At 47.8% G+C, this 27631-nt stretch overlaps 1 protein-coding gene across 3 annotated transcripts in view; it reads left to right on the top strand.

Moving 5' to 3' along the window:
• The window catches only part of PHKA1 (phosphorylase kinase regulatory subunit alpha 1), a 1293387-nt gene that overhangs the window by 440044 nt on the left and 825712 nt on the right, over window positions 1-27631 (top strand). The gene's annotated exons all lie outside the window — the stretch shown is intronic.

The raw sequence follows: 27631 nt of genomic DNA, 5'->3' as shown, positions 1-27631 counted from the left end.
TTTAGATATGTTGGTCGATTTATTTTCCACAAACTATGACTTCTTTCTCCTGAAACTTCTTTCTGCCTAAATAATATTTAACTCAATATGTATTCTTTCTTTTTATTATCCAATTTTCTACACTGCCCAGGTATGTCTTTCAAGAAACACAAATGTTTACCACTCTGCTTAAAATATATGTCTTCTGGAAATAAGCAGAACTCCTGTATTTTGTTAATTTTAATGTAATGTTTGGGGGCCTCTAAGTTTACGAAGCTTTTTCCTTTGCAGATAGTGATTTTTAAATCCTAATCCTCGTACTTTTGTAAAACATATCAAGTTTTTGAGACAATAGTGTGTCTAATGTTCTGTGTTTTTTTTATAGGGTCTATCTTAGACTTAGTTATCTTATGTGTCCAGATATTTGAGTTGGTTCTATTTTGGCCGCATTTCTCATGAACTCTCAAATAAATGGCATCACTCTCTGTCCTCATGATTTTTCCAACTGCTGTGGGGTTTGACGGGGCCTGAGCACAAGATCACCATTTTAGTTATAAGTTTGAAGCCAACGCCACCTCCATAGGCACCACTATAGTTGGTTTGGCTGCCCACCGCCACTGTACCCAGCTCACGCGCAGAAACTGGCGGACATGGGTGCACGGCAGGACGGAGGGACGGCAGGGGGCATCCTCAGTGGTGACACAGTGATGCGTTGTTGCACTATACTGTGCACTATACTGTGCTGAAGTACTGCCTTTCTGCTCCAACTGTTCCATATCGCTACCAACTTTAGCTGTGTGGGACGAGGCGGCACTACCAACAAGGCCAGGGCATGTGTACTGGACTTTTAAAATTGTTTTTGGCCTGCGCTTTCTGCTAGTTTATTTGCCATTTGCAGTTGATTATCAAATGCTCTTCTTGCATCTCTGCCATTAGTGCATTACTTGTCACTTGACAGCCAAGTGAAGGGCAGAGCTGCCAGTGGGATTGCGCTTTCCTCAAGAGCTCTACGTCCTCCACTGTATCAACTCTATCGACTCTACAACAGGATCAACAATTATGGGAAAGCGTACAATGGACAGAGAGCAGGACATTACCCCTGATCCACTTGCTTTGGATGATTTCCTGGCACAAGCTGTGAACGCTGTTGCAAGGGAGATAGACCTAGTGCAGAGGTGTTTATCGTTGGATACAGAAGGAGGGCAGGGCTTACCGCTTCTGAGGGGGACCACTTTGTTGAGTATCACCACAATAGACCTCGTGGGGGGACCAGCCAAAGCATAAGTGCATCTACCCATCATACCATGCCCAGATCCCACAGATTCCACAGGATCAGATCCCACGTTGGACCCTTTTAGGGGGCTCCTGATGGACATAGCCCAGAATGTGTCCACTAGTTCAGGTGAAGTGGTCTTGAAGAAAAAAACAAAACAGAAACAAGTGGTTGATGAGAAGGCTAAAAGAACAAATGATCTGTGCCAGCCCTGATACCCGTCTTCACTCCCGATCTAGTATACAAAAAGACCCGGTCACAACAGTCGCCCAGCAGACACTGCTTACCAATTTAACTAGAAAAGCCATGGCCACTGATATGGGCTGTGGTTAGGTCATTGACGAAATTGAGCGAGTAGTGAAGGCTGCAATAGCACTGTTAGTGGATACGTTTAGTACACTAGAAGGGACTTGCAGAGACTTATTTCTGAAATTAGAGACCTTAATGACCCTTTCATCTCCGTTCCCATTACCCAGTCAGGCATCCTCCGGAGTGGGGTCAATCCACATTGTTATGACTGAGTTCCCTAAGTTGAGCTACCAACTGCCAAGGGAGTCTTGTGCCCACGATACTACCCCTTCAACCATGGCTACAGGGGAAAAATCACCGTCCTCCGCAAGCTACAGCAAAGCAGTGGCTGAGGATTTGGGGAGGAAGATTTCACAAAGGTCTGGGTAGGCAACACCTGCAAGACCAATAACTGCAGCCATCTAGGAGGGGCTCCAAGTTGCACCTGTCTCTTCCACCTGACTGTTGTCCCTATGTGGCAGTGTTAGCCGGACTACATCCTCTTTCCCATGATAAAGAAGAAGGCTATTTGGAACTCGAGAATAAAGTCTGCTACTTTCTTGCCCGTAATGCTGATTTTTCTATGCACCAATTCGATTATATGTTATTGGTGTGGGGGATTGGATGGATATGCTACTCATCCGAAAACCATTGAAGTGGACTGTGTGGTCGTAAATTATAAATATTCAAGTATGGCGCTGCAGCTTAATCAGTCTGGACATAAGCATGGTAGCACAAGTTGAGCCATAAGCATTGTTCCGCTAGGCTTGTTTTTATAGACCTACTTTGTCTAATGGAAGAAGGCCTCTGCTACAACAAGAGAGCATGGTGGAGGCCATCTCTTAAAACCCGAAACAGGATTATGCCTTTATCAGATTTGGATGCCAATGATTGACTTGTGCCAGCGATGGGCTGGCCAAAGTGCAACATTAGGGGCATGGGCACAGGAGTAAATATTGCCTCGGTGATATCATTGGGCCCCAATGATGATTCTTGTTGCTCCTTGGTAATTGGGAGGAACAATTCAATCCACTGCAAAGGGCCCCGATCTTTTGGGCCACGACGATATAAGTGCATCTCAGGTCACTGCTTTAGTGGGAAACAGCAAACATTTACCCTGGAACATTGCAAACCTGATGAACGAGCTTGGCTGTCCAGATTGGGCCAATTTCATTGACCAATTTGAAATTTGTCCTTTCCAGGAAACCTGGGCAACTGGTTCTTTCAACCAACCAGCCCTCTCATGCAGGAGAGGCCGACCATCAAGGGGCTTGGTGACATGGATTAACGCCACTCTTCCATGTTCTTCAGAACGATTGATCTATATTTCCCCCCATATATTGTGTGTTAATCTGAAGGTCGTCATGGCGGTCTCTTTGTGGTTATATAATGTCTATTTTAGGAATGGAAATCACAAGGCTAACCTATCAGTTATTGACCTAATTAGCGGTCAGCTGGCGTCTCTTCCACATGAAAGCACTTAGAATAGTGATGGGGGACTTTAATTGTTGCTTCGAATCAACCGATACTGGGTCTGGTCACATTAGTGGAGAAGAGAATGAACTATGGGCGATACCTGCTCTTACCCTACCACTAATTAAGAGGTGGCCAGCTGCTGTTTTACAGCTGAATGATTTTGTTCTGAGTAATGGATTGAGAGCATGTAATGGCAGAACTTCATCAGACAAGGAGAGGAGGAACGTGTTGAACCGGTAGGGGTGCCAGAGCTGAATAGATTACATGCGGTTGGACTTTAGGCTATGGCCCTAGTTGTTGATATGGAAGTGATATAGCGGCAAGATAGTGATCACAATGCCGTGGATCTCACACTTCGTTCATTGGAGCCCAATGCCTCCTCTAGTGCTAATGAACTATTTGACAGGAGACTCGTGCCCTCAAGAAATCGCCAAAGGCTGAGGTGGTGTTATCATCGCCTCAACCAGGACTATCCAAAAACAGATTTATGCGGCTCTTGCCACTGCCTCGGAAGCAGTCCTCTTGATGGAGGGGAATGCCTTGAGAACCACTGTGTGGGGCGATCAATATACCATCCATAACTTCATGTTTTGCATACTTAAAGACCTTTTTATAGTGCAATGTAGATCTCTTCCTAAAAAGGGTAAAGTGGCTCCTTGGCACACTAAAAATTGTAAAGCTGCCCGAAGATCACTTTCAGATGCAATTAGGAGCAGCAAGAGGGACTCAATCAAGGAAGCTAGGGCCTTTTACAAAATTTCACTAGCTAAGGCTAAACGTGAATATGAGATGGAGAAATGGAAAGGTCTACTAAATGCTGTGAAATTGAAAGACCATCCGCAGATCTGGCATACTCTGGCTGATTGGACTCCAGATTTAACTGCCACGTTGAATTCTAACATCTCGGCAGCAGCATCGACTAGCCACTTTGCGGAGTTGTATGATGGGGGATCCACCGATGAGGCAAGGATGTAACCTGGCAGTGTTGAGGTCACACTGCCACAACAGTAGAGACTGCCTATGCAGAGAATGATCTACCTAGGGGGGCCCTGCCTGAATTGACTGTATGTAACTTTCACGTCAGCATAAGAGAGGTTTTTAATGCCATAGACTAGATCACTCCAGGAAAAGCGCCAAGGCTGAACAAGGTGCCTGGGGACTTGTTTAAGGCAGATAAGGTAATCTGGAGCTCGTATTTTGACAAGTATTTCAATTGTATTTTGGTAGGCTTACCTACTCCGCCCACTTGGGCAGGGGTCGAGATTGTACCTATCTATAAGAAAAGCTCACGGTCCCTGCCATGTAATTATTGGCTAATCGGCCTTAATGACAGCTCCCAAATGCTTTTCTGTTGTATATTGTTCAATAGGCCGTGTGAGTGGGTTGATGGCATTGGCCTTATAGCTCCCCTCCAAGCAGGGTTTACATTTGGGACCATTACCATCGACCAAGTATTTGGACTGCAACTTATATACTGGAAGCAATTAGTTGTTGGAGGTAGTCTGCTCTATGTAGTTTTTTATTGACCTCCATACCGCCTTCGACCTTGTGCTAAGGGAGGCCTTATGGAAAGTTCTAACTGAACATGAGGTTCCAAATTATCTTGTGAATGTTATCAGGAGGCTGTGGAACTATGTGGAGGTTAGCTATATGGCAAACATGGGGAGCTAACATCATCGATACCAGGGCGTTACGACAGGCCAGTGTTCTTGCTCCAACCCTGTTTTTACTATACATTAAATGTATAGCCCAGCTAGAGAAGTGCAAACATGATCCCCCGAGCCAAGCAGGTATGAAGATCCCAGCCTTTCTGTTCCTAGACGATACCCTACTGGTATCCAAATCCCTGAAGGGCATTCAAAATGTTCTTGATCTGTTTAGTGCCTTTGGGAGCAGAAAGGATTTGAGATCAGCCTTGAAAAAACTGAGTATATGGTTTTTAATCCTAGCCACACCACTCGCCTTACCCCATTTCTGAATGGTTTTCCCCTTGAAAGTATCCACACCTTTGAGTATTTGGGCCTCACTTTGACAGAGAATTTTTCGCTGATCTCCTCAGATCTATAAGAGCAAGTTGAAGCTCAAACATTATGCAGGAGGCATCCTGAGGGGTTTTGAGGGTGCAAGCTTCTGACCAGCATCTCCGGCCATCGAAATCTTCAACCTACAAGCATAAGGTTGGGCCTTTTATGGAGGAGAACTATGGGGATACGAGAGGGCTACCACATTGGAGTTGGGGGAGAGCCAATGTTCGAGGTATGTGGGCTACTGAATTCATATCTGTGCATAGATTGCCGCCTAGTGTTGAGTCCGGATGATTGCACTTTGTTGTCCTGGAAGAGTCTTCGAAGTATCACAAGATTGGTGACTCCTCCCCTGGACTACAGTGCGAATGGTTATCTTCTCCATCTTCAGATTGTTTTTTTCCGCCATTGGGTTCTGATGTTATTCCTACACTCCAACTTCGGAATCGAAACAAAACTTTTATAGAGGCCAAAAGGCCTTCGACTTCGACGGTATTGTTCTCGCTCGGTACCTCTTGACTCGATAAAGCTTTCCATCTCCAAACGGTCGTCGAAGCGGGCCGTTGGGCCTTTTCGACGCCACGTGGGCCTGCTGTCGATGGAAAGGAGCCCGTTTAAAAGGTGCCCGCAATGCCACTCCAAGTTCCCGCATACTGACAAGCATTCAGTATACAACAAGTGCCTTTCTCTAGATCATAATGAAGAAATCTGCCCGGCCTGCGCCCAGTTTCGATTGAAGAAAACCATCCGGAATCGACGGGCCGCTAGGCAAGAGATGCAGCGACAGGCACCGGAACCGGACAACATCTTCGATGATGACCAGGAACTTCCAGAAGCTCCAGATTCGGACCTAGAGATCGTCACCGTCGAGGACTACTCGGACTCCGATGACGAGATCCCACCGAGGCAAATCGTGAGTACACTGCCCCTGACACCAATTACCCTGTTACCAAAGGCTCTGGTCGAGGCATCGCCAAAAGGTCTTAGCCAAGATCAAAATAAACATTTGCCAGCCCCGCCATCCGGCTCCGAAACCGAAACCAAAACCTAAGCCTTCAGAGACCCCATGACCAAGTAACGCAATCCCAAAGAAGGTTCCAGAACCTAAAAAGGTTGTTGACCCGAAAGCCGCTGACCCAAGCAAAAGCGTACAGCTCAAAAGCGTCGACCCAAATAAAAACGTCGACCCAAAGAAGGCCGTGCAGCCTAAAGGCGTCGACCCAAAGAAAACAGTCGACCCGAAAAAGGCCGTTGAGCCGAAAGGCGCTGACCCCAAACAGGTCGTTGAGCCCAGAAAGGACGCCAAGCCGAAGGGCGCCGACACCAAAAAAGACGTTGAGACAAAAAAGCCAACTGTGCCAAAAGTCGCCGAACCAAAGAAGGCCGCCGACGGAAAGGGTGCCGTATCGAAGCCTATAATCCGCCCGGAAAAGGCTATCGACTGGAAGACAAGTGCCCCAAAAACGCCAGTCGATCCGAATAAGACCATCGACTCGGCAAAGGACAGTCAACCAAAGAAGCCTTTCGAGCACAAGAAACGTGTCGACCAGAAAGACACGGTCGACCCAAAAACACGCGCCGACTCGAAAAAAGGGCCCGAGCCGAAGATAAGCACTAAGGCACCAAGAGTCGTCTAGGCTGAAGGTGGTATCGACCCAAAAGAGTCACAACCAAGAACAGTGGAGAAAGAACTCTTCCATCCTGATCCAGCAGATGACCAGGCAAAAATATACATCCAGAGACTGGTAAAGTCACAATCCTACACAGAAAGAAGAGGCCACTGGACACTGACTCTCATTTCCCTATTCCATTGAAAAAGAAGGACTTTGGTACTTCTCCAAACAAGCCCCTCCATTCCCTTCTATCCTATTATGCCTACTACTCCTTTTGCTCCTTACTCTCCTTCTCACCATGGGGACGATGAGGGAAACACAGGGGAGGATCCTCAGGCTGATTATGATTATCCACAGGATCCTGAGCTACAAAATGTACCATGGGAGGAGCCAACTGACCCTTACAACACCCATCCCATCCCTGATGTCTCCTCTTATCCAACTAAGCCTTCACCTACTGATGACACCATTGTCTTCAACCAATTGATAGACAGGGCAGCACAGTACCACAATGTAGATATGCAGAATGACCCTGTCGAAGAAGACTTCTTATTCGACACCTTCCGTACATCAGAAAAAAGTGTCAGAACACTTCCTATGCTAAAGGGAGTGTTAAAACATGCACCTGACATATTTAAAGATACAGCCAGGGCACAGGTGATCAATCCCAGGATTGAGAAAAAGTATAGGGCAGCCCCTACAGACCCTACCTACATCAGAGGGCAATTACTATTAGACTCACTAGTGGTAGCTAACGCACGCAAAAGGGCCAACTCACAGACAACGGGGTAAGCCCCTCCCCCGATAAGGAATCAAAGATATTAGAAGCCTCATGTAAAAGGGTAGCAGCACAGGCCTCCAATTCATGGAGGATAGCCAATACACAAGCTCTGCTAGCTCGTTACGACAGGGCGCACTATGACCAGCTTGAAAGCTTAATGCAACACCTACCTGAGCCTTTTAAAGCCCAAGCTGATGACCTCATACAGGAGGGAAAGTTAATCACAAACGCCTCCATTAAATGTGCACTTGATGCAGCAGACACCGCAGCCAGGTCTATTAACACCAGTGTTTTACTAAGGCGACATGCATGGCTGCGTATTTCGGGCTTTAAGAATGAGGTGCAGTCCACCATTTTTAATCAACCAGTCAACCAAGACTTCCTTTTTAGCCCGGCTGTTGACACCATTTTAGATAAAATGAAAAAGGACACAGAAACCGCAAAGTCAATGGGAGCATTGCAGTTTCAGCAACATAGAAGTTCCTTTCGACGCTCCTCATACAGAGCAGCTACACGAGGCAATACTTCCCAAACGTCATCATCATACAAAGGCACCACACAAAGTTCCTTTACAAAAAACTCCAACAGAGGAGGTTATAGAGGAAACAATAATAAGGGAAGAGGACGTGGAGGCAGTAACACCAGAGCCTCCACTGCCACAAAACAGTGACTTCATCACGCTACCTCCAGACCACTTAACACCGGTCGGAGGCAGACTCCAACAGTTCCTACCTGTCTGGAACGCAATTACCACGGACAGGTGGGTGAGACAAATTATCCAGTATGGTTATTGCCTGGAACTCACTTCTACCCCACCAAACATACCACCCAGACACCGTCCTATGTCCAAAGAACACATCACCCTGCTACAACAAGAGGTGAAATGCATGCTGGAAAAGGGGGCCATAGAGCCAGTCCCTTTCCAACATCAAGGGGCAGGAGTATACTCCCTTATTCCCAAGAAGGACGGTTCCCTCAGACCAATATTGGACCTCAGACCTCTAAATCAATATATACTGTCAGAGCACTTCCATATGATCACACTACAGCAAGTGCTCCCATTACTACAGCAAGGAGACTTCCTAGCAACATTGGACCTCAAGGACGGGTATTTTCACATACCCTTCCATCCATCTCAGGTTTACAATAGAAGGGCAACACTACCAATTCAAGGTCTTGCCCTTCGGGGTAACCACAGCTCCGAGAGTGTTTACAAAATGCTTAGCGACAGTAGCGGCACATCTCAGGAGGCAACACATCCATGTGTTCCCGTATCTGGACGATTGGCTAATACAAGCGAAATCGTACCAACAGTGTGCAAAAGACACGTCCAAAACCCTTCAGCTGCTACACAGCCTAGGTTTCTCGATAAACTACCCAAAATCGCATCTGCAACAATCCCACATACAACAATATCTGGGAGCCACTATAGATACCTCAGTGGCAAAGGCATACCCAAACTCAGCGAGGATAGCCAGCATGCAAATGCTCATTCGGAAATTTCTGCCACAACACTCTCTGCCTCCTACATATTCATAGTCCCCCATGCCAGACTTCAAATGCACCCTTTGCAAGAATGCCTCGCACGGCAATGGAACCAGGCTCAAGGGCAACTAAAAGACCTAGTGTTGGTAGACAGTCGCGCTCACAACTCTCTGCAGTGGTGGAACCCACAAAACCTTTCCAAGGGGCGTCTTTTCCAAGAGCCGGTTCCACAAGTAGTACTAACAGCGGACGCATCACTGACAGGCTGGGGAGCCCACCTCCTTCACTACACAGTACAAGGGCTTTGGACAACCAAACAAAAGAAACTGCATATCAACCAATTAGAGTTGCTAGCGATATTCCTAGTCCTCAAAGCATTCCAAAAATACTTGTACCGCAAGACTGTCGAGATCCGGACGGACAACATGACCGAAATGTACTACATACAAAAACAGGGAGGAACACACTCTCCACAGCTGTCCCACTTGGCACAGACATATGTAAGTGGGCAATTCCAAAAGACATCTTTCTCCTGGCAGAACACCTTCCAGGGAAAGACAATCAGATAGCAGACCTGCTCAGCAGGCACAGCCAACAACTGCACGAATGGGAGATTCACCCCAAAGTTCTCCAGCCATTCTTCAAAGAGTGGGGTCACCCAGAGATAGACCTGTTTGCCACAAAAGAAAACTCAAAATGCCAGTACTTTGCCGCCAGGTTCCCACATCCGTTGTCACAGGGCAATGAGATATGGATGAACTGGTCAGGCAGATTTGCGTACGCTTTTCCCCCAGCACCGCTGATTCCGCTGGTGGCACGCAAACTGCGGCAACAGTCACTCGCGCTAATCCTAGTTGCTCCCACATGGGCGAGACAACCATGGTACACGACCTTCCTGGTGCTTTCAATAGTTCTTCATCAAAGGCTGTGCCTCGCACCCCATCTTCTAACTCAGAACCATGGAGAAATCAGGCACCCAGATCCCAATCAGATGAACCTAGCGATCTGGCTCCTGAAGTCTTAGAGTTCGGATACCTTAACTTACCTCCTGATTGCATGAACATTATCAAGGAGGCTAGACGGCCAACTACTAGAGCATGCTATGCAGCAAAATGGAAAAGATTCGTTATTTACTGCAACAATAACCAAATCAACCCATTAGATGCTTCCATACAAAACAATATATGTTAACTACTGCATCTTCAGAGATGCAACTTAGCATACTCTTCAATAAGACTACACCTAGCTGTCATAGAAGCATACCTTCAAAACAGGCAACACCTTTCACTGTTTAGAGTACCAGCAATCAAGGCTTTTATGGAAGGTCTTAAAAGGGTGATCCCTCCAAGACACCCTCCTTCCCCAGTCTGGAATCTAAATATAGTACTTACCAGTCTTATGGGGCCTCCTTTCGAACCTCTACACTCATACGAACTACAATTCTTAACGTGGAAGGTGGCTTTCTTGGTTGCCATTACCTCACTCAGACGAGTTAGCGAATTACAAGCACTTACAATTCCAGAACCTTTCATGCAAGTACATGCTAACAGGGTAGTTCCTAGAACAAACCCTAAGTTTATGCCAAAAGTCGTATCAAATTTCCACATTAACCAATCTATAGAACTGCCAGTGTTCTTCCAAAATCCACAGTCAGTAGCCGAGAGAGCCTTACACACGCTAGATGTAAAGAGAGCTCTGCTTTACTATGTGGACAGAACAAAATCATTTAGAAAAAAAAAGCAACTATTTATTGCTTTTTTACCACAACATAAAGGGAATCCAATATCAGTCAGGAATAGCCAGATGGATAGTTAAATGCATTCAAATATGCTATCAAAAAGCCAAACGCACTTTAACCGTCCCCCCAAGAGCACACTCTACAAGGAAAATGGGGGCATCCATGGCTTTCCTAGGGAATATTCCTCTTGCAGACATATGTAAGGCAGCCACATGGACTACCATACACACTTTCACAAAACACTACTGTGTAGACGTACAAGCAAAGCAGCAAGCTGCTGTAGGCCAGGCTGTCCTCAAAACTCTTTTTCAAACTGCTGCAGCTGACACAGGTGGCCACCACTAGAGGAGATACTGCTATAGAGTCTATGCACAGATATGAATTCAGCAGCCAACATGCCTCGAACGGAATATGCTACTTACCAGTATGCATCGGTTCTTGGCATGTGGGGCTGCTGACATTCATATCGCCCGCCCTCCTCCCCGGTGCCTGTCGCAGCTGCAGCTTTATCTTTTGAATGGCCATCTCTTACTTAACTATCTCCATCTCTGCCACAATGGCGAAAAACAATCTGAGGATGGAGAAGATGCCCATGCGCACTGTAGTCCAGGGGAGGAGTCACCTATCTCGTGATACTTCGAAGACTCTTCCAGGACAACAAAGTGCAATCATCCGGACCCAACACTAGGCGGCGATCTATGCACAGATATGATGTCAGCAGCCCTACATGCCAAGAACAGATGCATACTGGTAAGTAGCATATTCCTTTTACCGTCTTTGGCGAAGCTCCCAAATAGTACCCTACTCCTGTCATTACAGTTGGATCTGGGCCACAGGTGTTCGAGGCATGTGGGCTGCTGAATTCATATCTGTGCATAGATCGCCGCCTAGTGTTGGGTCCGGATGATTGCACATTGTTGTCCTGGAAGAGTCTTCGAAGTATCACGAGATAGGTGGCTCCTCCCCTGGACTACAGTGCGCATGGGCATCGACTCCATCCCCAGATTGTTTTTTTCCGCCATTGGGTTCGGATGTGTTTCGGTTCCCTCTGTCGGAATCGATAGTTGTTTAATTTCTTTTACTCGAGACCAAAAGGTCTTTAGGACTCGCGTCGGTATTGTCTATCGTTCGGGTTCGTTTGTTTCATCGACTCCGAGCCAACTCCGCCCTTCCGCGTGCTTTCGGCGCGGACGGGCCTACTCGACGCTCCACAATACTTCATCATGGAACGAAGTCCATTTAAGAGGTGCCCGGTGTGTGCCTCGAAGTACCCACATATCGATGTGCACCCGGTGTGCAATAAGTGCTTGTCGCCGGACCACGACGAGGCCAAGTGTATGGCCTGCTCCAAGTTCCGGTCGAAGAAGACGCTCAAGCTCCGCCGAGCTGCAAGACTGCAGGCCCAGTGATCGGCACCCCCTCCGACGGACATCTTCGACGCGGAGGATGTCGGCGACGACACTATCCAAGATATCACGGAATCTAACCCGGCGTCGGAGGTCGAGGAAGACTACGACGCGGAAGACGAGGATTTCGATGAAGTCGTCGAGGAGGTAGGGGACGACGACGGGGCCATTGCCACCGTAGAGGATAGCTCGGAGGAGGAGTTTCCTCACACTGACTCCGGGGCCGGCCGACATTATAAGGCCCAGGCTGAGGGATCACCTTCGGGCCTTACCCAAAGTCTTGATTCCCGTCCCACGGCTCCGCCTTCCGGCCCGGCCACGGACATTGATGCGGCGCCACTTACGGAACCGAAAGTGAAACCATCGGTCTCGACGCCAGACGTCTCGAAACCGAAAGCACAAGTCGCACTGGTCGGATCAAAGGCTTCGGAGGCCTCGGCGCCGAAGAAACCCAAGATGGCCGTCGAGCTCAAGGGGCACGCCAAAATGGCCGATCCGAAGACTAGAGTGTCAAAGCCGAAGGTGAAGACGGGCGACGCGGGGGCGTCAACGCCGAAATTGGTCGACGCACTTAAAAGTCGCATCGATGCCAAGAAGGTCGACGACCATAAGAAAACCACAAAGAAGCGGCAGGACGACCCCAGGTCTATCGCTGACCCGCTTCCACTCGAGAAGGCCAAGGGGGCTGCTGCGTCGGCTCCGAAGACTGCGGCCTCGGTCGCCGGGCCAAAAACTGCTTCAGAAGACTCTCTCGAGTCGGTCCGTCCCTCCGCCTCGCTCACCAAGAAGGTCAACGAGTCCCTTCAGCGTATTAGGGAGGGGACTGCGGCAGTCGAGCCGCAGGACACTGTGCCCAAGCCTCTCCAAAAACCGGCGAAGGTGCCAACGCTGATTCTCTTCACGTTACCGCCGAAAACGGCGCCGAAGGCTTTCGCACTGGGGCCGGGGGGCCCTCGAAGTTGTCCTCGACGCCGAAGTTGTCCTCGACGCCAAAGGCATCGTTGGTGGTTCCAGGCCCGCGCCACCAACCTCTGGCAGAAGAAGAGCGTCGGGAAGTATTCATCGACTCCAACACAGGCAAGCTCTCTCTCCTTAAACGGAAGATCACCCCTGAACCAGCTTTGGAGCATTTCCAAATCCCACTGAAAAAGAAGACAAACCCTGCTGGTGCCTCTGCCCCTTTAGAGCCAGCGTCACCTCAAGGCCATGAACTTTCACCCACTCATTCTAATGTTGAGGAGGGTGATGGTGACGACGAGGATGAGTATGCCTACCCGGTCTACTCAGACCCAGAGGATGTGACTGAGCCTTGGTCTGCTGGGGGCGACACAGGGGACTCGCATTCCGGACAGGAGCCTCAGCTCTTTTCAGCACATACTTCTCCAACTGAGGACTCTGCAGCTTTCTATGCTCTTATTGAAAGGGCGGCAGCCAACCATGACGTCGATCTCCATGCTTACCCAGTAGACGTCGATTTTCTGTTTGACACCTTTTCAGTCGCTGAAAAAACTGTAAAGACTTTGCCAATGCTAAAAGGGGTGTTGAAACATGCGCCGGAGGTCTTCAAGGAGCCCACCCGAGCGAGAGTTGTCAACCCACGTATTGACAAAAAGTACAAGGCAGCGCCCACTGATCCAACGTACATCAAAGGACAGTTGCCTCTGGATTCCTTGGTCGTCTCCAATGCTCGCAAAAGAGCCAACTCACAGACTACGGGTGATGCTCCTCCCCCAGACAAGGAATCAAAAGTCTTTGAGGCTTCGGGGAAGCGTGTTGCTGCGCAGACTGCAAACATGTGGCGCATATCCAACACACAGGCGCTGCTTGCGCGTTACGACAGGGCTCACTACGACACTCTAGAGACCCTTCTACAACACCTGCCAGAGCAGTATAAGGAAGCAGCTGAGATGCTGATACAGGAGGGGAAGCTTATCACCAATGCTTCAATTAAGTGCGCTCTGGATGTGGCTGACACCGCCTCAAGAGCAATAAACACTAGCGTTCTACTGCGTAGGCATGCATGGCTCAGAATATCAGGTTTCAAGCCAGACATTCAGACTACCATCCTCAACCAAACTGTCAACCCAGACCACCTGTTTGGCCCAGAAGTCGATACCACCCTCGAAAAAATGAAGAAGGACACCGACACTGCTAAGTCTATGGGTGCCTTGCAGTCACAGCAGTTTCGGGGTGGTTCCTTTCGCCGCTCCAATAACAGAGGCACCTCAAGGGGTCAAGCGTCTCAATCAACGCAGTGCTATAAGAGTAACACCCAACCCTCCTATACCAACAAGGGTCGGGGTGGATACCGTGGCAACAACGTCAAGGGCAGAGGACGTGGTAATAACAGCTCCAGGTCCTCCGCCGCCAACAAACAGTGACGCCTTGTCACTGCCCCCCGACCATGCAACACCGGTCGGGGGGAGACTCCAGCAGTTCCTGCCCGTGTGGAAGTCCATCACCACGGACAGGTGGGTCAGATCTCTTATCCAATATGGTTATTGTCTGGAGCTCACATCCACTCCACCCAACATACCCCCAAAAAGCCGTCCTATGTCCGGCGAGCACTTGCACTTGTTGCAGCAGGAAGTCAACGCCATGCTGCAAAAAGGAGCAATAGAGCTCGTGCCCCTGCAAGAGCACGGTACAGGAGTCTACTCCCTGTACTTTCTAATTCCAAAAAAAGACGGATCCCTCAGGCCCATCTTAGACCTCAGACCTCTAAACTTTTACATTCTGTCGGAACATTTCCATATGCTCACGCTGCAGCAGGTTCTCCCACTGCTTCGGCAAGGGGACTTCCTGGCGACTCTAGACCTCAAGGATGCGTACTTTCACATTCCACTGCATCCATCACACAGAAAGTACCTCAGGTTCACCATTCAAAACCAGCACTACCAGTTCAAGGTTTTGCCTTTTGGGGTCACCACAGCGCCGAGGGTCTTCACAAAGTGCCTGGCGACGGTGGCGGCACATCTGAGACGTCAAAACATCCACGTCTACCCCTATCTGGACGACTGGCTCATTCAAGCGAAGTCAGCCCAGCAGTGCGCCGACCACGTGTCCCACACCATTCACCTTCTGCACGATCTGGGTTTCTCACTGAATTATCCAAAATCCCATCTCCAGCCCGCCCACATACGGCAGTATCTGGGTGCGACTATAAACACTCTGGCGGCCACTGCGCAGCCGAATTCAGTGAGAGTCAACAGCATTCAGTCGCTGATCCAAAGATTCAGACCTCAACACTCGCTTCCAGCCAGAGTGTTCATGCCGTTGATAGGCATGATGGCCTCCTGCATCTCCATAGTCCCGCACGCGAGACTACATATGCGTCCGCTTCAGGAGTGCTTAGCACGTCAGTGGACTCAGGCTCACGGGCAATTAAAAGACCTAGTGTTGGTGAGCGGTCGGGCATACACCTCTCTGCATTGGTGGAATCCACGAAACCTTTGCAAGGGCCGACCGTTTCAAGAGCCTGTGCCGCAGATCATCCTGACAACGGACGCTTCTCTCCAGGGTTGGGGAGCGCATGTACTCCAATACACGGTGCAGGGACTCTGGACACTACAGCAAAGGAAGATGCACATCAATGTACTGGAACTGATGGCAATCTTCATGGCCTTAAAGGCGTTCAAAGTACATTTGTGCAACAAGGTCGTGTTGATCCGGACGGACAACATGACAGCCATGTACTACATTCAGAAACAGGGGGGCACACACTCTCCGCAGCTGTCTCATCTGGCTCAGAGCATGTGGAAGTGGGCCATTCAGAGGAACATTTTCCTCATGGCAGAACATCTCCCAGGCAAGGACAATCAGATGGCGGACCTGCTCAGCAGGCACAGCCATCAAATGCACGAGTGGGAGATACATCCATCAGTACTCCAACCGTACTTCCACAGGTGGGGTCATCCAGAGATCGACCTGTTCGCCACAAGGGAGAACCCAAAATGCCAAAGCTTCGCCGCCAGGTTCCCACACCCGCAATCACAGGGCAATGCGATGTGGATGAACTGGTCAAGCAGATTTGCGTACGCTTTTCCCCCAGCACCCCTGATACCTCTGGTGGCGCGCAAGCTCAGGCAGCACTCGATGACTCTCATCCTAGTTGCTCCAACGTGGGCTCGCCAACCATGGTACACCACGTTTCTGGAACTCTCCGTGGTACCGCATCAAAAGCTTCGTCTCACACCCAGCCTTCTGACGCAGAGCCATGGCGACATTCAGCACCCAGATCCGCAACAGCTCAACCTGGCGATCTGGCTCCTGAAGTCCTAGAGTTTGGCTACCTCAACCTTCCTCCCAATTGCATGGACATCATTCGGGAGGCTAGGAAGCCCACTACTAGAGCCTGTTATGCGGCGAAATGGAAGCGGTTTGTCATCTATTGCACAAACCACAACATTGATCCACTAGATGCTTCTATCCAGAACATCATCTGTTACCTGTTCCATCTATACAAGTGTAATCTGGCATATACTTCCATTCGCATTCACCTGTCTGCGATGGCCGCATACCTCCAAAATAGACAGCACCTTTCCCTTTTCAAGGTGCCGGCCATCAAAGCATTTCTGGAAGGCCTCAAGAGAGTCATTCCGCCACGGACTCCACCAGCTCCTGAATGGAACCTCAATGTGGTTCTTACAAGACTGATGGGTCCTCCCTTTGAGCCTCTACATTCCTGCGAGGTTCAATTCTTGACATGGAAAGTGGCTTTCCTTGTAGCAATTACATCGCTACGGAGGGTTAGTGAACTGCAAGCCCTCACAATCCAAGAGCCTTTCTTCCAAGTTCATGCTAATAGGGTGGTGCTCCGCACAAACCCTAAATTTTTACCCAAGGTTGTGTCTCAGTGCCACATCAACCAAACCATTGAGTTGCCGGTTTTCTTTCAGAATCCAGAGTCACTGGGGGAGCGGATGCTCTGCACCCTTGACGTTAAACGGGCCCTAATGTATTACATTGATAGGACCAAGGATTTTAGGAAACTAAACAGCTTTTTGTTGCCTTTGCGCCACATCACAAAGGTAACCCTATTTCCAAGGCTGGTATTGCTAGGTGGATCGTGAAATGTATTCAAATCTGCTATGCAAAGGCAAAGCGCACTCTTAGCATTCCACCAAGAGCCCACTCCACCAGAAAGTTGGGGGCCTCTATGGCTTTCCTTGGAAACATTCCCTTAGAGGACATATGTAGAGCAGCCACATGGTCTACCACACATACATTTACTAAACATTACTGTGTAGACGTGCACTCCAAACAGCAGGCAGCTGTAGGGCAGGCTGTTCTCAAAACACTTTTCCAAACTGCTGCAGCTGGCACGGGCGGCCGCCGCTAAGGGAGGGACTGCTATGTATTCTATGCACAGATATGAATTCAGCAACCCACATGCCTCGAACTGCAAATGCTACTTACCAGTATGCATCTGTTCTTGGCATGTAGGGCTGCTGATATTCATATCGCCCGCCCTCCTCCCCGACGCCTGTAGCAGCTGCTGTGTTCACATAACATTTCATGGCATGGTCATCTTTCACTGAGTTTCACTCCATCTTGGCCACAATGGCTAAAAACAATCTGGGGATGGAGTCGATGCCCATGCGCACTGTAGTCCAGGGGAGGAGCCACCTATCTCGTGATACTTCGAAGACTCTTCCAGGACAACAATGTGCAATCATCCGGACCCAACACTAGGCGGCGATCTATGCACAGATATGAATATCAGCAGCCCTACATGCCAAGAACAGATGCATACTGGTAAGTAGCAATTGCACTATCGCCCATCAAGCAGCCCTTAGATATATCCTGTATTGGACACGGCTGTGGGCCTCAGAGGACCTAGTTCTGTATTGGATGGGATTGGAGGAGCTACTCTGGTTACCTCGAGTTTCTAGGACTCACAGGTTTGAGCACATCAAGCCTTACTTGGCAAAGTTGGGATGCGAACATTTGTAGACTAACCCGGGCGCTATTTCCGATGTGTCTAAGGCCGCATTTAAGGGGATTTACTGAAGTTATAAGATGGAGAATTGAGCAGGAAAAGGAGTTTGGATACCCTCACACTAGCCTTCCTGGTATTCAACGTTTTTTTCCCCATGGAAGAATATACAGATTATCCAGTATTAGGGTATCTTTCATAGATTCACATGCCTGAATCAATCCCTGTCGTGGGATGGGAGTCCCCGGTACATAAGTAAAGTAATGTCCCATTAGACATATAGAGTAATAGGCCGAAGGCCTCACATTAGTAACATATGCAGGTCCTTTTGTAATAAGTACCAAAATCTAGAGAACAACCAATCAGCTGTCACCACCCTCTGGAACCTTCCTGGAAGGAGCTCTAGACCCTCAGATTTTCTACTGCACGTTGTGCTAAGGGAGTATTCCTTATTTGTTGGATTAAAGGTATTTTCTCAGTTTTTTTCTCTGTCTGAGTAAAGTCTTTACTGTCTTCATGTTGGACACACTTAAAAAAGGTCTTTTTAGGCCCTGTGGTACCTGCAAAAAGAAGAGGTTACATGTTGATGACCAACATTAGAACTGTCCCTACTCTTTTTATCGGGACCATTCACCTAAAGACTGCAAGGTATGTTGTACCTTTTCTACAAAAACACTAAAAGACCGTAAGGGAAGGCTTTTGACTTGGCTGTAGAGGCTTAAGGACAAAGAAGACCCCTTATCCTCTGAGAAGAGTGAGAGCTCATCGAAATCCTCTACTAAGACTCCTCAAAAAAGGCCCAGAGATGTCTCTCCAGGTCCTTCTACGCAGCAACCTCAAAAGAAGACACTGAAAAGGTCTTCAGAGGCTTCAAAACTTAAAGATTTACCTGCCAGGGAGTCTCCTCCCGTTCAAGGGTTGCAAAAACCAACTTCAGACCCTCTGACTCCTCCGCCGAGAGTGAAAAACACTTTTAAAAAACCTTCCTCGGCCCCGTCGACTACCATCTCGTTGACGGTGGCCTCGACGACAAGATCTCCTCATACAGCTATTTGAGTGACTTCGTCGACGACGACCATTTCTACAATTTCTGTCTCGTCGGCATCCCTTTCGTCACAGACGACGACGTCTTAGTCGACGGCACATACCCTTTTGTCGACGATCAAAATCAAGAAATAGTCGACGACAGCGTTGACTGCTCACTCGACGACGACCACGGCGGCGAGTGCCTCGTCGTCGATGATACGCATGTCGACTAAGAGTGTACCGTTGACGACCATTCCAGTCGTCGACGAGAAATCCCTCATCGACGGCAGTGCCCATTGATGATTTTTCGGCAACGACGACTATACCGACGACGGCCTCGTCGACGACACCTAAATCAAAGATGAAAATTATATATTCTCAGCAAAAATTCACGAAACAGAGGCTGGCACCCTCTCTGACATTCCCAGTAGGGTTCAACCATTTCTTCATTTTTTTTTTTTTAAATTAAATTTTTAAAGACCTTTATTGGTAGATTTCAACATACACAGCCATGCGCCTATAACCAATCTCTGGCCGGCAGCATCACAATATGCCAAACGATTATATATATCAGAAAGTGCATAATGAAGACATGTTAACACAGCAAGTCACCTACAACCTTTTCAGGCCGGCCTCGTTGTACTAAGAGGCTCCCTTGCATACGCTTCTGAGGAGCATCAGATCACAACCTGCAGAAACAATGGGGGGTAGACGAGTTCTCAGGGGAAAAGTAGACACCTCACTTTCATTTCTCGGTCGTCAACTATTAGTTGCAGAACTGTTGGGGAGCAATCACAGCGCATTCCATATACACAGTACTTATATCCCCAGGTGATGATATGCAGTAAACGGTGCTCAAGTGTGTACCTGCCAGCCTACCGGCTCTCTCCGCTCTGAGCTGTTAACTGCAGGTAAGTTACTAGTGGCGACCAGATGTCCCTGGGCCTGGATGAGATAGGCAAGAGTTCAGCATGCAGGGCAGATTGTTCTTGGCAATGTATCAGGTCATTTAGCCAGTCTTTAAACTTCGGCACCCTCCCCCTGCTCCATCTGCAGGCAACACGTCTTTTTGCCATTAACAATGCCAGCGCCGTATAGCGGCGAAATGATAACGGAATATGTTTGACATGACTCAGCAAGGCGACTAATGGTGTTGCTTCTATGTTTAAGTCTGTCATGCGGTGTAATGCTGTAAATACCTGTGCCCAGTACTCGTGCACCGCCGGGCAATTCCAGGACAAATGTAAAAAATCAGCTTGTGGGGGATTACATCTGTCGCATCTATCGTTATCTCATAGTAGGTGCTTATGCATACTGACCGGGGTGTGGTACAATCTGTGGAGATACTTATAATATATGATCCTCAACCTGCTGCTGGCCGAAATCCTTTCAGTCTGCGAGCAACAGTATTCCCATTGCACTTCCGTTATGGGAGTGCCAAGTTCTGCCTCCCATTTAGCGCGTGACGGCGTAGCCTCAGGTTTACGCCGAGTGCGTATGTTACGATAGAGCAAGGATACCAGCCGTCTCGGCGCAGGGGGTTCAACCATTTCTTCCCTCTCATCTTTTGGACAAAGATGATGATTCGGATGAAGACAGTATGTTTAGGGCTGCAAGAAGTCCCTCTGAGCTGAATGTTAAATATCAGGAGAACTCTGATTTTGATGATCACGATATGGATGAGCAGGCGTACTATCATGACGAAAGCCATCATCAACAGCCACAGATGGTTTGTCTTCCTTCAGCCCTGGTCTCTGACCTGCATTTTATGATCTCAGACTACAAGAAGAGGTTCCCTACCTCTGCTCAGTCTCCTGCTCCAGTTCTCTCTCTACCTCAGAGAGTGCAAGTTCCACCTCCACCGCCTCCTACCATGGAAGTGCCTATGCCGCCTCCTCCCTCTAAGGAGGATGAGGATGATGAACCACAAGAAGGGGAAATTCAGGATACTCAGTCACATCATGATGAATGGGACGACTATGTTATCCCTCTTCCAGCATCGCCATTGCCTCCTCAGGGGGACTCGCCTCCTGAAGATATCGGAGGTTTCCATAATCTCCTGGAAAGAGCAGCACAACGTTTTCAACTTCCAATGCCTTCTCACCAACAGGACTGTTTCCTTTACGATTTCAAGGAACCTTTTAAAAAAATCTGTTAGGTCTGTGCCTATCATAGATTATATCTGGGATCAAGGCATCAAGATAATGCAAAACCCTTCTACAGTTCCTCCAGTCTTGCCAAGATTGGATAAAAAATTATAGGGCTCCAGACAACGCTCCAGCCTGCTTGATAGGCCATTCAAAGCCTGATTCAGTGATTACTCAGGCAGCTCAACGCAGATCAAAAAACCCTTCTGCCCCACGTTCAGCGCCTCCGGATAAAGAGGAGACGCTTGGACAATATTGGAAAGCGTTTTTCCTCCATATCGGCGTCTAACTCATTGGCATTATTGGGATGCTACAACAGGCAGATGTGGTCAGACATTGCACCATACCTAGAGACCCTGCTGCAAGAGTCTAACGAGGAAACAAGAAAGGTGCTGCTGGAGGGCGAAAGGTCAGCTTCTTAAATTATCGACTGTGTGATGGACATCGCATCCACTGGTTTCCGCCAACTGGCTGGGGCGGCGGTCCTAAGGCGCTAAGGATGGCTTAAGGCAACACCATTCCGGCCTGAGTTTCAGACTAAAATCCTTGACATACCCTATGATGGACAACTCCTTTTTGGTACTCACATTGATGAAGCCCTCCAAGGGATCAAAAATGATACAGATACAACCAGAGCTTTGGGTACCCTTCAATATATAAGCACCCCTTTTCGAGGCTCAAGGGGTGGAGGGCAATATTCCAACAGAGGAGGCTACTAGCAGTATAGGTCTTCCTACTCCTCCTCTAACTAACAATACAGGCCACAATTTCAACAGAGGCATCAGACGCAGACTTCGTACAACAAGTCTTCCTTTCGCGGAAGAGCCGAATGACCGAAGGATTGCGCCCGCGCCAATGACTTCTCTCTGCCGCCAATCTCCATTTCTTCTCCACCTTCCAAAGTAGGAGGAAAAATATCCCACTATCTTCAGGATTGGAATCAAATCACAACAGATCGTTGGGTTCTCCAGCTGGTGCAGTTTGGACATTCTCTAGAATTTGTGCGAACTCCACCACCGACACCTCCTCAACCTATGGCTCACAAACATTTACATCTCTTACTCCTGGAAATATCATCAATGAACCAGAAGGGAGCTATAGAACGGGTTCCTGTTCGTCAAAGAGGACAAGGTTTTTACTCCCGATTCTTCTTGGTTTCCCCAAAAGGAAAAGAAATGGAGGCCAATCCTAGATTTAAGGAATCTAAACAAATTCTTGAAGAAACAATCATTTCGCATGGTCACTATTCAGGAAGTCCTGCAGCTTCTCAATGCGAACGACTACATGGTATCCTTGGACCTCCAAGATGCCTATTTTCATATTCCTATTCACAGAAGACACAAAAAGTTTCTGAGGTTCGCTGTGGCCGGCAGATGGGAAACATCCTTTACAACGCAACTTTTACCACGCAGTGCCTTTACGACGCAACTTTTACAATGCAAACCATTACAACGCATTGCGCTGGGGGGCGCTCTAGGATGGGGAATAGGTTTAAATTACTATCCAACACCTTCCCTACTATCCACAGGGACTGGAGTTGGAATAGTAAATTAAACTATTCACTATCCAGCGCCCCAAAGCACTATGCGTTGTAAAGGCATGCGTTGTAAAGGCATGTGTGGTAAAAGCATGCGTTGTAATGTCATACATCCCCGGCAGATACTACCAATTCTGGGTCCTGCCTTTCGGGTTCAAATCAGCCCCATACATCTTCACAAAATGTCTTTTCCCAGGGGCTGCATACCTCAGGCAACATCACCAAGTCTTTCCTTATCTCGATGACTGGCTCGTCCAGGCACCCTATTGCGACATCGAGAGAAAGTCTTCCAGAGCCTGTCTACAGCTTTTCAAAAGATTGGGTCTTACCCGCAACCCAGACAAATCAGTCCTACAACCTTCTCAGTGGGTAAAATTTCTGGGAGCTGTCCTGGATACAGTCCTGAAAAAAGCTTATCCGTCACAGGAGCGACAACAAGAACTCCTGCATTTGGCAGAGCGCATACAGAAAGAAAGTCTCTTTCAGTGCGCCTATTCAAATCCCTCCTCGGAATGATGTCTTCCTGCATTCTTCTAGTTCCCTACTGTTGCTTCCTCTTCAAGAGGCTCTCTCCGCTCAGTGGATTCAAATCAACGGATCCTTCGACGACATCATACAAGTGACTCCTCAGATGGTCGCCTCTCTAAACTGGTGGACTCATCCACAAAATCTGTCTTGAGCCCTACCCTATCTAACTCAAGCCTCTCCTCAAGTGATAACGACGTTTGTGCCTCTATAATGTTGGGGAGCCTTCCTTCAGGAGCTTCAGATCAGCGGGAAGTGGTCATATTCTGAGCGGAAACTGCACATAAACCTCCTAGAGCTGAGAGCAGTCTATCTAGCCCTCCTGGCTTTCCTTCCCAGGATAAAAGGTTCACTAGTGCTCGTTAGAACAGACAATACTACGACGATGCCCTACCTAAACAAACAGGGAGGAACTCGTTCCCTCTCACTCTCTCAAGAATCTAAAAAAATTTGGAACTGGTCACTTCAGCACAAAATTTCCCTCCGAGCGGAGTGTGTTCCAGGAAAAGACAATACATTGGTAGATTCGCTAATCAGGCTGCAGACGACCTGCCATGAGTGGGAGTTAAACCAAGATACTTTCAACAGCATCTTCTCTCAGTGGGGCGAACCGCTGTTGGATCTGTTTGCCACACAGCAGAACACCAAATGCCAAAACTTCACAAGCTGGCATCCCCAACAGGGATCTCTGGGGAATGCATTTTCAATAGCATGGTTCCACGTATTCGCCTATGCCTTACCACCGATTCCCCTGATTCCCAGGCTCCTCAGGAAGATGAAGACAGAGACCTGCACGCTGATTGTAATAGCCCCGGCATGGCCTCACCAACATTGGTTTTTGGAACTCCATCTCCTCTCCCTGCAACCCTTCAATTCTGTTGACACCGTTTCCATCTCTCCTCACAATGGACCAGGAACAAATCCAACACCCGTATCCAGCATCCCTCAAATTATCGGCCTGGCTCCTGAATTCCATGAATTTCTGGGCTTAAACATTCCTCCAGACTGCAGAGCAGATCTATCTGCTCGATCGTGAGATAGTACAAACAGGACTTATTCTTTCAAATGGAAAAGGTTCTGTATCTGGTGTAGATCTGCCAAGGTGCATCCTCTCTTGAAGACATATTGCCATACCTTCTCCATCTAGCAACTTCGGGCCTTGCTCACGCTTCTATCAAAGTTCACCTGGCAACAATATCACATTACAGGAGATCTTCTACAGGACCTTCTCTTTGGTCAAATAGATTGATAAAACAATTTCTCAAAGTTCTGTTTCGGACTTTCCCTCCCGTAAAGTCTCCACCTTCAGCATGACACTCAACACAGCCCTTGCTCAGCTTATGAGACATCCTTTTGAGCCGATACACAGAGCTGACCTCAAGTTCCTTTCCTGGAAGACTGCACTTCTTCTAGCCCTTGCATCCACAAGACGAGTTAGTGACATTCATGCGTTCACAATGCAAGATCCCTTTCTTCAATTTCAAGAACGATTAGGTAATTCTTCCGACTAATCCAAAATTTATACCCAAAGTCCAGTTGGACTACCACCTGAACGAGCCTATTGTCATAAAGACTTTCTTTCCAAATCCTCAAACAGCAGCTGAAAGTACATTCATTGGATTTCAAACGCTACCTTAAATTTTACCTTGACAGAACAAAAGCATTCCGAAGGTATAACCAACTTTTCGTGGCTTACAGTTTACCTAGGAAAGGTTTTCCCCTTACAAAACAAAGTATTTCTAGATGGATCTCTGGTGCAATTGTCTTCTGTCGCCAACAAGCTAGTCAACCTTTACAATCGAGAATTCGTGCCCATTCCACTAGGGCAGTTTCTACTTCTATGGCACTGTTTGCGGGTATGCCTATCACAGACATTTGCAGAGCGGCAACATGGAAGACACTGCATACATTTACCAAGCATTATTGTTTGGCTACACAGCTAATGAAGGATGCTGCAGTGGGACAGGCGATGTTGCTTCATCTATTTCGATAGAGGTGAGCCTTCCTTCCTTCCATCCCACGAGCCTCTCTCTTTCTTTTTCCACTCACATTACTCTGTTACTTCTATACCTTTTGCCATACTTGCAACTTATTGCTTTGCATTTTAATGTTTATATATTTATTAACTTGGGCAAGTTAAGCTTTCTGTACAAAAGGAAATGTGCTCATCATTGCTTTCTTTTCTGATTCAGGCATGTGAATCTATGAAAACTACCCTAATAATGGATAAGAAATGTTACTACCTGTAACTGCAGTTATCCAGTATTGGTATCTTTCATTGATTCACATGCAACCCACCCGCCTCCCTTGTAAATGCTCACCTAGTACTCTCAGTTGTTCCTCTATATAGCACTGTGCTTACGAAAATCTGAGGGACTAGAGCTCCTTCCAGGAGGGTTCCAGAGGGTGCTGACGGCTAATTGGTTGTTTCTCTAGAGATTGGTCCTTATTACAAAAGGACCTGGATTTGTTACTAATGTGAGGCCTTAGGCCTATTACTCTATATGTCTAATGGGACATTACTTTTCTTATTTACCGGGGACTCCCATTCCGACGACGGGGAATGATTCAGGCATGTGAATCTATGAAAGATACCAATACTGGATAACTGCAGTTACAGGTAAGTAACGCATTTCTTCCATTGAACCCCTTTGGCAAAAACCCTGTACATTCAATTTCGATTTGGGACCCTACCATTGCGCCCCTTCACTGCTAAATGGGGAAACATGATACTAATCTAGACCTGACCTGCCCTTTCTGCCTCCAGACCCAGGACTGTATCAATCACATATTGTATTTCTGTCTGCGCAACCATAATCGTAGAAAGAACTGTATACTACTGCTCTGTCGCAGTATGGGGATTGGGGATTTTAGAGTTGTCTCCAAAATCCTCAGATCCAAAACACCACCCCTGATTGTGTTTGCTCTGTCCTGCTTCTTAATGGGAGTATGGACAATCAGACAGGGTAATGTAGGGCCCTGAATACTGTATTATACTGCCCATTGGTGTTGGCAATGTGACCCAGAATAATACTCTAGTTACACCTTCTAATTCAGCGGCCTTCCTTAATGAGGTGCTAATTCTCCACTAGAATCAAGACTTTGAAGTTATATGGCTGTAGCCTGTTTTATGAAATCCTAAGACTAGCAATGTCCATTGATTAAGCTCTGTTCATCAATGGCCTTATTTTTTTTGGTAAATATATTTTTATTGCAGCAAAAACAAGTATTTATGACCTATTGTATTCGCCATACCAGCTATTAATCTGGCTAGAGTTGGACTGGAAGGGACTGCCCTATCATGGCTTTCATCCTTCTTGGCCCAACGGTCTTACCAGATCTGGGAGAAAAACGCTCGCTCCTCCGAAATACCCCTCCAATGTGGCGTGCCTCAGGGCTCCTCTCTGAGCCCTACTTTATTTAACATCTACATGTCCACATTGGAGGAGGTCATTATCCCATTCGGAGTGAGCGTCGTCAGCTATGCTGACGACACCCAGCTAGTGGTATCCCTGTCTCACCCTAAACAACAGAAAGCCGATCTCCTCAACTGCCTTACGCAGGTCCATGGTTGGATGAATAGATCTGCCCTAAAACTTAACGGGACAAAAACCGAGGTCCTTATACTGGGCCCAAAAGGAACATCACTCCCCATGGACAGCTGGCCAAATTGTTTGGGTCCTCCCCCGGACCCTAAACCAGAAGTGAAAAGTTTGGGTGTCTGGATTGATTCGGATCTCACTTTTGCTTCGCAGGCAAAAAAGGTGGCAGGGACCTGCTTTGGTCTCTTAAAATCTCTGAGAAAAGTCCTGCCCCTTCTTCCCCCCAAATCCCAGAAACTATTAATCCAAGGTCTCATAATATCGAGACTGGATTTTAGTAATGTGATATATCTGGGTGCCCCCGAGGCGACTCTTTCCACACTGCAGAGAATCCAGAACACCGCCGCTCGGATCATCACAAACACCCCGGCCAGATCGTCCGCTAAACCACCCCTCAAACTCCTTCATTGGCTCCCCATCAGAGAAAGAGTCAAATTTAAGGCCCTGTGTCTTGTGCACAAAACTCTGCATAACCAAGGCCCCCCTATCCTCAGCAAATTCATTACCCCCTACATTCCTTCTAGATCCCTTCGGTCCAACGCGGAAAACCTGGTCAATACCCCCAGATTCAGGAAAACCCGATCAGGAGGAAGACGTTTTTCGGTACAAGCCGCTCGCCTTTGGAATTCTCTCCCTCATGACCTGCGACTTGAGCCACAATACCTGCGCTTTAGAAAGCGGCTAAAAACACACCTTTTCCCATAAACCTATGTTTCATTGATCTCCTTGTCCTTAGTCTTTCCTGTTCTGTTCCTCGTGCTCCTCAGTTCTGGCTAAATTAGGGTTTCTTCAG

This window comes from Lissotriton vulgaris, chromosome 10 (assembly GCF_964263255.1).
Source record: "Lissotriton vulgaris chromosome 10, aLisVul1.2, whole genome shotgun sequence".
NCBI classification, from domain to species: Eukaryota; Metazoa; Chordata; class Amphibia; order Caudata; family Salamandridae; genus Lissotriton; species Lissotriton vulgaris.
Note: the sequence above shows the minus strand (reverse complement) of the source record. Positions and strands in the feature narration are given on the sequence as shown.